Here is a 15,663-nt window from a genome sequence, read left to right on the forward strand (position 1 = left end):
CCCCCCCCCCCCCCCCCCCCCCCCCCCCCCCCCCCACCGAAACTCCCCTCCCCTTTTCCCTTCTTATGAGTTTGCAGGTATGTAACATACATATACTGATATTTACACATCTGAACAAATTTCACAAGTGTTCCCTTTATTATAACACCAACATTATTCAAATAGACCTTGTGGTTGCAGAGATATACTCTTTTTAGTTTGGGTATGCAATTTTCAAGCAGAGGCCTAAAAAATAGGTCCGTTTTGAACAGGTTTAATAAAACCAGTGGAGCGTTTAGAATTGTTTCAGCAAAGTGCTATTTTTGAAGTGAGATGTTCAGGTCTTAATACTGCATAGTCCTGAATAGAGGGTCTGCAGGGTGTGAGTCCTTTAAAAGTTCAGAAATGGTTCAGCCAATTATTTTTGAAGCTCTGTGCACAACTCTGTCCATCAGTGGTTTTCTTATGGGCTGTAGAATAGACAGTTATTGAGAAAGTGAGCACACTTTCTATTAATTACTGTAACATTGCAACCTTTGGCACACCAAATGTCCCGATAATGGTGATGGTGGCTTCCCATTTCAGGGAGTCCTGATGAATTTGAACGGATCCATTCTCTCTACCAGAGCTGGCTGTGTTGTCTTGGATGTGGATCAGATTCGGTGCTGGAAATCAGGACTTCATGTTTTCCTGTCAACACGTAAGATTTTGAACTTGTACAGTTATGGTTTGTGTTAAGCTGTACAGGTGTAGAAACTAAAGTCATAGTAAAACATAACTTATATAACTAATTAAAACACACAAAACAAACTAGTCATAATATTATTATTTTCCCTCATTCTCTTGAAAAATCATGACAATGTGCCTAAAAGTTAACCCAAGGAGGTTGAAAAACGCCCTCTCCAAACCATCTTTTTCATATTCTACATTGTATCACAGGACGCCGCCTCCCCACCCCACCCCCGCTCAATTAAAATGTTCTCATCATACGTAATTATGAAGGCATGAATTCCAAACTAAAGGGAATGGTCCCATGGGAGAGGGCATAGCGCGGTTAATAGGATTCTCTCTCCAACAAGATTAGAGTTATCAATTTGCCCTGTGTCACATTAATGAATCCTCCCCAGCCCGACCCGTGCTAAACCAGAGCGGGGTCCGCTGCTGGGCCCTGATAATCAAAGTCTGGATCATAACGTTCTGGGAAATCAGGTGCAATGCAGGTACGGATACAGACACATTTATTGAGACAGTCCCCTAAAACCCTGGTAGAACCTTACCGCTGAATATATCTGAAGAGATATGAATGTAAGAGGACGATACTTAGTCTGGGTTTTCTTATAATCTGCTCTGTTGTGGTTGAATTGACTGTGGATTAATTGAGACATCTTGCAGTAGTTTTTCTTATAAATTATATTGTGGTTTTGTAAATCTTTTCTGGCACCCTCTTCTATGTCACAAGTCTTCAGCCTTTGTCATTTTATGGATATGGCATCAGGTCATCCTGCATTTTTTCATATTTCAGGTCATGTTTAAAATGTCCCATTTCATACAGCCAGTATGGAGAAATAATTTCAATTTTATCTCATTAATTCAAATCTTTCAGGTAATCATTAAATATGTACTGCTATTTGTTTCTTTCTTAGGGACACTTTTGAAGATTAGAAAATGTCCAAATTGAGTGCCGCCCAGTGGTAGTAAACAAGCCGTCTGGTGATCTAACTCACAGTTTATGAGATGGGTGGGCTGCAACCTGCAAAATGTACTGAAAAAATGTGTTGGGATTTTCCCTCATCATTGTATTTTACAAACAACAATAACAACTCATGCCATCAGAACTAATTTAAAAGATTTCATAGGAGCTTTAAATGATATACAGTATATACTGCCTAGTCCTGATTACCCAACATTGTTCCATGGGACGGCATATGAATAGTCCATTAATATGTATTTTAGGATTTTTGTGTGTCATCTACAGTTGTGTTTGATGATCTGAAACATTTAAGTGTGACAAACATGCAAAAAAATAAGAAATCAGGAAGGGGGCAAACACTTTTTCACACAACTGTAGTATATCTATATCTATATGTGTCATCTAATGCTGCCCGAACAGCCAACTAAACATTAGAGCTGTTCAGTACGAACTTTCTGTCACACTGAAGAAACCAACCAGGCAATGCAACATTTTCCTGAAACTTGATCCAATAATCCATGAGCGTTATGTACATTAATTTGTGTTTTCTCACATGAAGTTGCAATCACTTCTCCCATCTCTGTTTTTCCATTTCCTTCCACATCTGAGTCTTTGGACTGAGAGCTTGACATACGTAAATGGATTTTGAAGGTTATCTTTTCATTTTTTCCTCAGAAAGAAAATTGAGTCAAATGAGAAAAAAAGTATGTCGTCATCAGTAAGTGGGCTGAGTAGGTAGAACTGTCAAGGGTCCAAAACTCAGCTGCATGCTAAATTGATCCTGACTGACGAGCCCAGGTTCAGCTAAACTACAGTTCCCTTCACAGGTGATTCATCACATAATTAAATCAAATCATTATTTATCAGAATCAGAATCAGCTTTATTGGCCATGTATGCGTACGCGTACAAGGAATTTGACTCCGGTTTTTCGTTGCCCTCCAGGTATATACACAGAATTTGCAAATAAACAGGAAAAAAATGAAAATATTTAAAAAATAAAAAACAAGGACAACAACAAAAAGTAGAAGAGAAGTAAGGATAAACATTTATCGACTATGTTCAATATAAATATATATCCAAAAAGTATATATATATATATGAACATAAACCTAGGAACCGTCTGTTAAACTCCTGAAGTTTGCAGAAGACACAACGGTCATCGGCCTCATCAGGGACGGTGATGAGTCTGCGTACAGACGGGAGGTTGAACAGCTGGTCCTCTGGTGTAATCAGAACAACCTGGAGCTGAACAAGCTCAAAACTGTGGAGATGACAGTGGACTTCAGGAGGAGCCCCCCAACACTGCCCCCCCCTCACCATACTCAACAACACAGTGTCTGCTGTGGAGACCTTCAGGTTTCTGGGATCCACAATCTCCCAGGACCTGAAGTGGGCCCCCAACATCAACACCATCAGGAAAAAGGTCCAGCAGAGGTTGTACTTCCTGCACCAGCTCAGGAAGTACAACCTGCCTCAGGAGCTGCTGATCCTGTTCTACTCAGCCATCATCCAGTCTGTTCTCTGCTCCTCCATCACTGTGTGGTTTGGATCGGCCACCAAACAGGACAGGAACAGACTACAACGGACTGTCAGGTCTGCAGAGAGAATCATTGGTTCCAGCCTGCCCTCCATCCTGGACTTGTTCACCTCCAGAGTCAGGAAACGGGCTGGAAAGATCTCTGCAGACCCTTCACACCCTGGACACAAGCTGTTCCAACTCCTCCCCTCTGGTAGGAGCTACAGAGCTCTGTACGCCAAAACCACCAGACACAGAAACAGCTTCTTTCCACTGGCCGTCACTCAGTCATACAGCACTACTACCTCTGTTTGCACTATTACCACCACTTGCACTATCACCTCAATTCCATTGACACTGTTGTTGCATTGTTGTATAGGGTTATGTTCATATATACAGTATATACTGTATATACTTTTTGAATATATATTTATATTGTACATGGTCATTAAATGTTTATGCTTACATCTTTCCTGTTTATTGTAAATACTGTGTATGTACGTAGAAAGCAACGAAAAACCGGAGTCAAATTCCTTGTATGGCCAATAAAGCTGATTCTGATTCTGAAAGCAAGAATACACTCAGAAACAACATTAAACTTAGTCAAAAAAAATATTACATATAATATAACAGCCATTTGAAATCACATTTTTTTAATAACCAAATTGTCTTTTAATCACATTAAATCAATATGTCCCTAGTGTCCGCTTCGGTTGCCCGGTTAGGAATGCACCCCATGAAACCGGTGTGTGATATTTGGTGAAACGGCAGCTGAGACTGGGGTCTAAGTTTGGCATCGCTTATACCATTAGTATCTTAGCGTGCAAGTTTGATTCATTGCAGGCGTCAGCATCAAGCATCAGCATCAAGCATATACACACGTGGACAAAATTGTTGGTACCCTTCCGTTGAAGAAAGAAAAACCCACAATGGTCACTAAAATAACTTGAAACTGACAAAAGTAATAATAAATAAAAATGTACTGAAAATTAACTAATGATGATAATCAACAGAATAATTAAAAAAAAACAACTAATGAAAATGGCCTGGACAAAAATGATGGTACCCTTAACAAAATATTTTGTTGCACAACCTTTTGAGGCAATCACTGCAATCAAGCAATTGTCTCATCTGTCCAAAGGACATTCTCCCAGAAGCTTTGTGGCTTGTCAATATGCATTTTGGCAAGTTCCAGTTTCAAAACTGGAGCTTTTTGGCAAGTCACATCAGATCTATTTTCACAGACACAAAAATGAAGCATACCAAAAAAGAACACTGTACCTACTGTGAAACATGAGGAGGCTCGGTTATGTTCTGGGTCTGCTTCGCTGCATCTGGCACAGGGTGTCTTGAATCAGTGCAGGGTACAATGAAATCTCAAGACTATCAAGGCATTCTGGAGCGAAATGTGCTGCCCAGTGTCAGAAAGCTTGGTCTCAGTCGCAGGTCATGGGTCCTCCAACAAGATAATGTTCCAAAACACAGCTGAAAACACCCAAGAATGGTTAAGAGCAAAACATTGGACTATTGTAAAGTGGCCTTCTATGAGCCCTGATCTAAATCCTATTGAACATCTGTGGAAGGAGCTGAAAGATGCAGTCTGGAGAAGGCACCCTTCAAACCTGAGACAGCTGGAGCAGTTTGCTCACGAGTAGTGGGCCACAATACCTGTTGACAGGTGCAGAAGTCTCATTGAGAGTTACAGAAATCACTTGATTGCAGTGATTGCCTCAAAAGGTTGTGCAACAAAATATTTTGTTAAGGGTACCATCATTTTTGTCCAAGCCATTTTCATTAGTTTTGTTTTTTTAATTAGTCTGTTGAACCACAAGTCAAAAGCAAGGTCTCATTTTCATTACTTCGTTTTCAGTACATTTTTATTTATTATTACTTTTGTCAGATTCAAGTTATTTCAGTGACCATTGTGGGTTTTTCTTTCTTTAACGGAAGGGTACCAACAATTTTGTCCACGTGTGTATATATTCACCCAAGTGTTCTACTGTATGAGCATTACCTGTGTAAAGGTGAACCAAGCGCATGGAAGCAATTACGATGCCCCCTCTGTAAACATGTTGATGTTGTTCACAATCCACTTAATGCATTTCAACCCAGCTTGACATGTAAGTTCTGACTTCAGACAAGAACAATACCCTAAGAGCTTCCATTATTTCCATCACAAATACTCTCATGTTTTATTTAATACACACTCTTTTGTCATTCAAAGCCACTGTCAGGCTGTTTGATGTGTGAACAAACGGATGTTTGCCGGCTTTGTGGTAATAATACTTTTAACCTCTTTCAATTTTATTAATGATAAGAGTCTTCTCTTCTTGCATATTCTAATTATTTATGTCGCATTTTTCACTTCAAATGCAGACAAACAGAAAGCCTCTTTCCTGCTCAACAGTTTTAAATTACGTATTATATTATTTATTCTATTTTTCTTATTTATTTGCTGCTTATTTTTCTTCTTATAGGCAAGATCTTTTTCTCCTGTTTAGAGCTGATTTACCCACAATCCAATTCTCTCCTGTAAATGTCATTTCTACCGAAGCCATGAGAGGCAAGTGAGAAAAAAATATTAATGATACATTTTCTAAGCCTGATCGAAATCGTATTTTCATCTGTGAAACAGGTGAAAAAAGTTTTGCCATGTGAAAATAAAGATTCGTATTACTTTTTTTCAAATTCGGATTAAATTCCTTAATATTCCTCAAATCTCAAAGTAATATCAGAATCAGAATCATTTATTGCCAAGGTATGTTGCACATACAAGGAATTTGACATGATGGGTGGTGCATAACATAAAACAATCAACACAGTGCAAAAAGCAGAAACATATTAAAATTTACAGTAAAATATAAAATAAAGTAAATAATAAAATAAAGTAAAATATAAAATAAAGTAAATAATAAAATAAAGTGAAATATAAAATTAAGTACACAAACGAACAGATATCAGGACTATAAACAAGTGAGATATAAGTGTAATGTAAAAGTGTCGGATATATTTAAGTAAGAAACATAGAGCGGATGTGCAGGGGAGTGACCGGTAGGAAATTGTCCTGGGGATGACAGAATTAGTGGGGGTGCGGGTCTTTGTTGATGAACCCGACTAAAGACGGGAAAAAACTGTTCATAGTGCGTGAGGTCTTGGTCCTGATGGACCGCAGCCTCCTGCCAGATGGAAGGGGCTCGAACTGTTTGTGTCCAGGGTGAGAGGAGTCGGCTACAATCTTTCTTGGTCGCTTCAGGGTCCTTGAGAGATGGCAGATTGCAGCCAATCACCCTCTCAGCAGAGCGAATGATGCGCTGCAGTCTGCCCTTGTACTTGGCAGTGGCTGCAGCGTACCAGACAGTGATGGAGCAGAGGATGGACTCAATGATGGCTGTGTAGAAGTGCACCATCATTGTCTTTGGCAGGTTGAATTTCTTCAGCTGCCTCAGGAAGTACATCCCCTGCTGAGCCTTTTTAGTGATGGAGCTGATGTTAAGCTCCCACTTGAGGTCCTGGGTTATGATGGAGCACAGGAAACAGAAGGACTCCACAGCGTTGACGGGGGAGTCACACAGGGTGATGGGGGCAGGTTGGGCTACGTTCTTCCTGAAATCCACAACCATCTCCACTGTCTTTAGAGCGTTGAGCTCTAAGTTGTTCAGACTGCACCAGATCACCAGATGGTCAGTCGACCACCTGTAGGCGGACTCATCCCCACCAGAGATGAGTCTGTAGTGCCCTGCTAATTTGTTTACATGTATTTTTTTTAAATGTCTGTAAGACAGTACTTTTGCATTTGTGTTCATAGTTTGGAAAAGTACTTATGTGTCCAACAGTTTGAGTTGCCCTTGAACCTCTCCTGTCCTTACCGTATTGGTTGGTCAGGTGTCAAATGTGTTGCCAGCCAATCAGAAGAATCTGATGAGACTTTCTGGTAACCTACCGGGTTCTCAGGGGGGCGGGACGTAAACAAAGAAAGAGCCGAGAGGAATGACGGGGTGCACTGTTGTTTTTAACTTTAGAAACACAGACACTAGAAATGTTAATACACAAAGGAGAACTGAAGGGATAATTTAGAAGTTGTTTAACATGACACTCTAACTTTAGAGGTGAGTTGTTTCTTTCGGAGAGACGCCAAGGCTGACATGACAGTCCGTCGAGGAGCAACACGGAGGTTCGTGGAGTAATGGTGGGCTCTGGAGAGAAATAAAGTGGGCTGTTCTCAGGGTTCTTTCTGCCCGTGATTTCAACTGACAGATTTGTTGAGGCTACTAGCAAAGGTGTTGGATCTGTGGAGACAAGACATGCTGCTCTCTGAGTAACTGAGGAGCAGTGAGTACACCACAGATGTTCCCCAAGGTTTTCAAATGAGCTCCAACAAGCACGCCAACGTCCTGGTACCGTCACACTGACTATCACCTCTTTGGGTATTATTATTGTGTGTTATATTGTATGTTTATGTGGGTCACAATGTTGATGTTATAATAAATGTTGACTGTTAAATATACATGTGTTAAAGTGATGTATGTCAACGTAGCAAGTAAGGGTTAAACAGGGATACATATGAATACATGGGACTTTGAACTCGGAACAGTATAGCTGTATCATAAGCTAACCAGGCCAGGGTGGTGTCATCCGCAAACTTCAGGAGCTTGACGGACTGGTGACTGGAGGTGCAGCTGTTGGTGTACAGGGAGAAGAGCAGAGGGGAAAGAACGCAGCCTTGGGGGGAACCGGTGCTGATGGTCCGGGAGGCTGAGACGTGTTTTCCCAGCTTAACGTGCTGCTTCCTGTCAGGCAGGAAGTCTGTGATCCACTTGCAGGTGGAGTCGGGCACGTGCAGCTGAGAGAGCTTGTAATGCAGCAGAGATGGGAGATGGGATATAATGAATGATATAACTTTCCCAGCCTTGAATCCACCTGTCAATATTTAGTCATATTTCAGGATTAGAGAGGGCCTGTATTGAGAGCACAGTGTACAGTGATCTCCGTCCTGCTCCTCTGGATTATCAAGAGTATAATAACAGTCAGTTAATTACTTTCAGAAGAGCCTCAAGGCATCATGTCTCCACTGCTGCTAATACACATGTAATGCTCTAAATTGACATAATGCTCTAAATTGACTGCTGTCTACTCCTCTGTAACAAATACCAAAATGCAGAATTCTGGCTGTGAGCAGAGCTTTCCTGCTTATTCAATGTTACTGTATTGTATTTCATTAGATCAGATAAAAATCTATCGCAGAGGATGTTGCAGTGTTTTATACCCATGATTTACTATGGTAGTGTTTGCCTGACTAGAGTGCTGCAATGCAATATTGCTTGTTTATGACCTTTTGGAGTACTTTTGTCTGTTAGCCTTGGATGTATGTGTATGTGTGTGAATCAAAGGTTAGACATTGTAGTTATATGAGCCAAAAGGACTCCTCTTCTTTTTTTTTTTTAAGGCCGCAGTGTTGTTTTAAGGAGTATGTTTGGGAATACATTGCATAATTTTAACCACCAAGTGGTCCCTGTTATGAGCAGCAAGATAAGTAGAATTTGGAGAAGACGTATTCTGCTATTGTTGTTATTTGCTGTAGCAACACAGGTCCCATTTAGAGTATGCTTTAGGGCAGTGATTCTCAACTGGTGGGTCGCGACACAGTGGGTCGCGGGCCTTTGCCTGACAAAAAAAACAACTTTTATTTTGAAGGGCATTTTTTATGCAGCGGAATTATTCCAGCATTTACGGCACTTGTTCAGTGGTACAGGAAAAACACCGACCAATGCGTTGTGAATCACATCATGTGATGCAGCTCAGCCAATCAAATATGGGCATTCTGACAAGTTTCCTGACTTGAGTGAGATGTACACACACCATGACACACGGGTGAGAGACGAGGATACAGAGAGCAGAGCAGGACTATTGAGATGTGAGTTGTGAAAGTCAAATCATAGGACGATTTCCAAAAGAGAGAAATGTCCAGAAAGACCAGAGTCATTAGACTGACTGGACAGACTCATAGAGGTGAATTCTTCCAACACTTTCTCTTTTTAGAAGATGAGTAAATATAATATTGTGGCTTTTTCACTTCACCCTGAATGAACTGAATTTAAAGCTGCAGGGCAATTCAGTGAAAATCATTTTTCTAAAATGAATTTCGTTACGTAATTTATTTTTTAATCCAGCCATTATTTTACTTGAAATGAGAAGAACATTTATTTATGTATTATTTATAATCCATCCAGTTAAATTTGAAAACTGAGAATAATAATTGCTAAAATATAATTGATGTGTACTTTCTTTATTTGATTTGGCAGTTGTTTACTACACAGAGATGTTGTTACTACTACTAGACTTCTTGAATATAGATATAGGTTGTGGGTCGCGGCTTGTCATTAAGGGGTGATGGTGGGTCCTGCAGCCAGACCAGTTGAGAACCACTGTGCTAAATGACTGTAATGTAAAATGTAATGTAATGCATACCGCCAGAGGTTGGGAGAGGTCTGGAAGACAGACACACATGGAGTTTGCCAGGGAGTTAACCACTCACTTCAGTTGTTGTACTTCACTTGGGATTCATTCTTATGATGCTTTGTGTGATTTGATAGTTCTGGAGCAGTTTAAAGATTATGTTCCCAGTCACATTGCTACTTGTATAAGTGAACATAAAGTCAAGACAGTGGCAGAAGCAGCCACTCTGGCAGACGAGTATGTGTTGACGCACCGTGGGACCGCGAGTGCAAGCCTCAGGATGATGCTCTTTCCTTGGGGGCGGCGGTAATTTACGCCCTGTAGGAAAACGGTGAGAGTAGGGAGCCAGTCCTCGCCATGGTAAACCGGAAAGTACCACACACAGCCAGCTGCAGGTTGAAGCGAGTGACCTATGTCATTACTGTAAGGGCAGGGGACATTGGAAGGCTGATTTTCCTTCTTGCGAGCAGGAGGAACCTGGTGTAGACAGCAGTCTGCTTTCTCAGGTGTTGTGTCTACCGACCATGTGTCAATGCCTGTGGGTGGTGTCAAGGTACCGGTAAAAATACTGAGAGATGCTGGGGTTTAATTCATTCCTTCAGGGATACTAACACTGGGGACTACATTCCAATGCAAACAATGGGTTTAAATGTACTCCCTGTTCCTTTGCATAAACTGGAGCTTGACTGTGGTTTGGTTCAGGGCGAGGTGTTCATGGGTGTACGTCTTGCATTGCAAATTCTGGGAAACGACCTGGCAGGTAGCCTTGTGTGGGCCAACGGTCCACCACCTCCTGTAGTAAGATCTTTCTCTCTGTTACAAAAATACCAGAACCTGGTGTTTTTATAGCTTGCACAGTTAAACAAGCTATGTGTTGTGGGAAGGCATAGCCTGAGGTTGAGCAGACTATCACAGAGTTGGGCCTTCGCTGTGTATACACCTGTTGGGAACGAAAAGGAGCGTGTTTGAGTTATCAGCAAATATGAAAAACTAAATTATTGACATCAATAGAATTATTAATGTCAGTAAGACTATTAACAATTATTAATAATAACAGGGCACCACCCTGAGAACAGGGACCAATAACCAAACTATGAACTAAGTCTCATAATTAGTATTCACTCACAATAACAATAGTCATGGTCAGTGGTGGCTGGTGGAACGTGTTCTAGGTAGGGCCATCCTATCAATTTCAGCAAACATCCCAGAATGATTTAATGCAAAAAAAAATCAAGGTATCAAACACGCATTACTACTTTGCAGTTAAATATTTAACATTTATTCCAACATGAAAAAAAGCAGTAAATAACACTTTGATGAACACGTCAGGACATCTTATTTTAGTCACCCTCACAGGCAATTCAGTATAATATATATATATATATATATATATATATATATATATATATACACACATACATACATAGATATTTAGATATATACACAGTATATATCTTTCTTATTTTTTTGCATGTTTGTCACACTTAAGTGTTTCAGATCATCAAACAAATTGAAATATTCGACAAAGATAACACAAGTAAACACAAAATGTAGTTTTTAAATGAAGGTTTTTATTATTAAGGGGAAAAAAAATCCAAACCTACATGGCCCTGTGTGAAAAAGTGATTGCCCCCTAAACCTAATAACTGGTTGGGCCACCCTTAGCAGCAACAACTGCAATCAAGCGTTTGCGATAACTGGCAATGAGACTTCTACAGCGCTGTAGAGGAATTTTGGCCCACTCATCTTTGCAGAATTGTTGTAATTCAGCCACATTGGAGGGTTTTCGAGCATGAACCGCCTTTTTAAGGTCATACCACAGCATCTCAATCGGATTCAGGTCGGGACTTTGACTAGGCCACTCCAAAGTCTTCATTTTGTTTTTCTTAAGCCATTCAGAGGTGGACTTGCTGGTGTGTTTTGGATCATTGTCCTGCTGCAGAACCCAAGTGCGCTTCAGCTTGAGGTCACGAACAGATGGCCGGACATTCTCCTTCAGGATTTTTTGGTAGACAGCAGAATTCATGGTTCCATTTACCACAGCAAGTCTTCCAGGTCCTGAAGCAGCAAAACAGCCCCAGACCATCACACTACTACCACCATATTTTACTGTTAGTATGATGTTCCTTTTCTGAAATGCCGTGTTACTTTTACGCCAGATGAAATGGGACATACACCTTCCACAAAGTTGAACTTTTGTCTCGTCAGTCCACAGAGTATTTTCCCAAAAGTCTTGGGGATCATCAAGATGTTTTCTGGCAAAACTGAGACGAGCCTTTATGTTCTTTTTGCTCAGCAGTGGTTTTCGTCTTGGAACTCTGCCATGCAGGCCATTTTTGCCCAGTCTCTTTCTTATGGTGGAGTCATGAACACTGACCTTAATTGAGGCAAGTGAGGCCTGCAGTTCTTTGGATGTTGTTCTGGGGTCTTTTGTGACCTCTTGGATGAGTCGTCACTGCGCTCTTGGGGTAATTTTGGTTGGCCGGCCACTCCTGAACAGGTTCACCACTGTTCCATGTTTTCGCCATTTGTGGATAATGGCTCTCACTGTGGTTCGCTGGAGTCCCAAAGCTTTAGAAATGGCTTTGTAACCTTTTCCAGACTGATAGATCTCAATCACTTTGTTTCTCATTTGTTCCTGAATTTCTTTGGATCGTAGCATGATGTCTAGCTTTTGAGGATCTTTTGGTCTACCTCACTTTGTCAGGCAGGTCCTATTTAAGTGATTTCTTGATTGAGAACAGGTGTGGCAGTAATCAGGCCTGGGTGTGGCTAGAGAAATTTAACTCAGCTTTCCAAAGATGTGATAAACCACAGTTAATTTATGTTTTAACAGGGGGGGGCAATCACTTTTTCACACAGGGCCATGTAGGTTTGGATTTTTTTTCCCCCTTAATAATAAAAACCTTCATTTAAAAACTGCATTTTGTGTTTACTTGTGTTATCTTTGTCTAATATTTAAATTTGTTTGATGATCTGAAACATTTAAGTGTGACAAACATGCAAAAAAATAAGAAATCAGGAAGGGGGCAAACACTTTTTCACACAACTGTATATAATATAATAGAACATGTTTATTGAGATGCCCCTATGGACCTTGTTATAGGAGGTAAAGATCAGGAGAAGTAAACATGAAGTCTAATTATGAATACTGATGTTAAATTAAGGTATGATGAGTTTTCAATGTTAATTTACCATCTCAATTAAATGTTGATGCCTCCATGACCAAGTTAAGCAGATGAGACTGAGGACAACTCGAAGAAAAGATGTTCACTTTGCCTAATATGTAGCTTGACAGAGTTCTCCATGTGAGTCCTGGTGTTCTCATGTCTCCTTACCTCCTCATCCCTCACTCCCATTACTGTCCATGCTGGATCTGTCCCCGTTGTTTTAAAAAGCTAAATAAGTTATTAGCATGACGTCATCCAGCTAGCCAAACCTGTCTGGTGTACAGCTACTGGAGAAGCTTCGCATGTACTGCTTTCCTTTCCTGCTAGTCTGCTGTCTGATTGTGAGGTCAGGCTGATCTGATATCAGCTCTTTGGTCTGCAGGATGCTCCTCCGCGAATCTCCACCTTATCGTGGTGGAGGAGTTTGAGTGGCTCAGTGATCCTGGGAGCTATGTTGTCCGGGGCATTAGCCCCTGGTAGGGTCTCCCAAGGCAAACAGGTTTCAGGGGAGAGCCCAGACTAAGAGCAGTTCAAAACGACCCCTATGATAGTTAGCCCACAGACTATAGCCACCTCGCCCGGACCAGGGAAACCGGGGCACCCTCCCGGAGCCAGACCCAGGAGGGGAGCTCGTAGGTGAGCATCTGGTGGCCGGGCCTTTGCCCATGGGGCCCGGTCGGGCTCAGCCCGAATAAACACCATGGAGCAGCCACCCTGTGGACCCACCACCCGCAGGGACAAGCATCGGAGTCGGGTGCTATGCAGACCGGGCGGCGGGTCGGGCGGGAGGCCCAGGCATGCCAATCGCCGGCAGCATAGACTAGCTCTAGGGACGTGGAACGTCACCTCGCTAGCGGGGAAAGAGCCGGAGCTGGTGCAGGAGGTGGAGCCATACCAGCTAGAAATAGTTGGACTCACCTCCACACACAGCGTTGGCTCTGGAACCAAGCTCCTGGAGAGGGGTTGGACTTTGTCCTGTTCCGGAGTTGCCCAGGGTGAGAGGCGCCAGGCGGGAGCGGGGATACTCACGAGCCCCGGGCTGAGCGCCGCTGGGTTGGAGTTCTCCCCGGTCGCCTCCATGCGCCTACAGGTTGCGGGGAGCAAGGCTCTGACTGTGGTTTGTGCTTATGCACCAAACAGCAGTTCGGAGTATCCGGCCTTCTTGGAGTCGGTTGGAGGGGTCCTGGAAAGGGCGCCGCCTACCGACTCCATAGTTCTCCTGGGGGACTTCAACGCTCATGTGGGCAATGACGGAGAAACCTGGCGTCCGGTGATTGGGAGGAACGGCTTGCCCGATCTCAACCCGAATGGTGTTTCGTTATTGGACTTCTGTGCTTGCCACGGTTTGGCCATAATGGACACTATGTTCGAACATAAGGTGGCTCATAAGTGTACCTGGTACCAGAACACCTGAGGCCGGAGATCAATGATCGACTTTGTAATCGTATCATTTGATTTGCGGCCGTATGTCTTGGACACTCGGGTGAAGAGAGGAGCAGAGCTGTCAACTGATCACCACCTCGTGGTGAGTTGGATCAGATGGCAGGGGAACCGGTTGGAAAGACCCGGCAAACCCAAACGTGTAGTGAGGGTAAACTGGGAACGTCTGGCGGAGGACCCTGTCCGGGAGGTCTTTAACTCCCACCTCCGGAAGAACTTCTCACACATCCCGAGGGAGGTTGGGGACATGGAATCCGAGTGGACCATGTTCAAAGCCTCTATTGTGGATGCGGTCGCTAGGAGCTGTGGCCGGAAGGTCATCGGTGCCTGTCGTGGCAGCAACCCGAGAACCCAGTGGTGGACACCGGAGGTGAGGGAAGCCGTCAAGCTGAAGAAGGAGACCTTCAAGGCCTGGTTGGCCCAGGGGTCTCCTGAAGCAGCTGACAGGTACCGGTAGGCCAGAAGGGCTGCTAAAACTCGGTGCTCGGTGCGGTGCTAAAACTCGGGCATGGGAGGAGTTCGGGGAGGCCGTGGAGAAGGACTTTCCGTTGGCCTCAAGGAGGTTCTGGCAAACCATCCGATGGCTCAGGAAGGGAAAGCAGGGCTTACCCCAGGCTGTCCTCAGCGGGGGGGGGGGAACTGCTAACCCGGATGGGGGAGATCGTCTGGTGGTGGAAAGAGCACTTTGAGGAACTCCTAAACCCGACCAACATGTCCTCTGCAGAGGAGGCAGCGCCTGAGGACCTAGGGGGAGGCTCACCCATATCCCTGGCAGAGGTCGCTGAGGTAGTTAAAAAGCTCCTTGGTGGCAAGGTGCCCGGGGTGGAGGAGATCCGCCCTGAGATCCTGAAGGTGCTGGACATAGTTGGGCTGTCCTGGCTGACACGCCTGTTCAATGTCGCATGGGGGTCGGGATCAGTGCCCATGGAATGGCAGACCGGGGTGGTGGTTCCCATCTTCAAAAAGGGGGACCGGAGAGTGTGCTCGAATTACCGGGGTATCACACTACTCAGCCTCCCGGGGAAGGCTTATGCCAGGGTGCTGGAAAGGATGCTCCAACCGCTTGTCGAACCTCAGATTCAAGAGGAGCAGTGCGGATTCCGTCCCGGCCGTGGAACAGTGGACCAGCTCTTTACCCTCGCAAGACTACTGGAGGGGCTCTGGGAGTTTGCCTAACCAGTCTACATGTGCTTTGTGGACATGGAGAAGACTTTCGACCGGGTCCCTCGGGGTGTCTTGTGAGGAGTGCTGCGGGAGTATGGGGTGCCGGACCCGTTACAACGTGCGATCCGGTCTCTGTACGACTGCAGTAGGAGCTGTGTCCGCATTCTCGGCAATAAGTCAGACACGTTCCCGGTGGGTGTTGGCCTCCGCCAGGGCTGCCCTTTGTCACCGGTCCTGTTCGTGACTTTCA

This window comes from Anarrhichthys ocellatus, unplaced genomic scaffold (assembly GCF_004355925.1).
Source record: "Anarrhichthys ocellatus isolate YVR2014 unplaced genomic scaffold, GSC_Weel_1.0 scaffold169, whole genome shotgun sequence".
NCBI lineage: Eukaryota > Metazoa > Chordata > Actinopteri > Perciformes > Anarhichadidae > Anarrhichthys > Anarrhichthys ocellatus.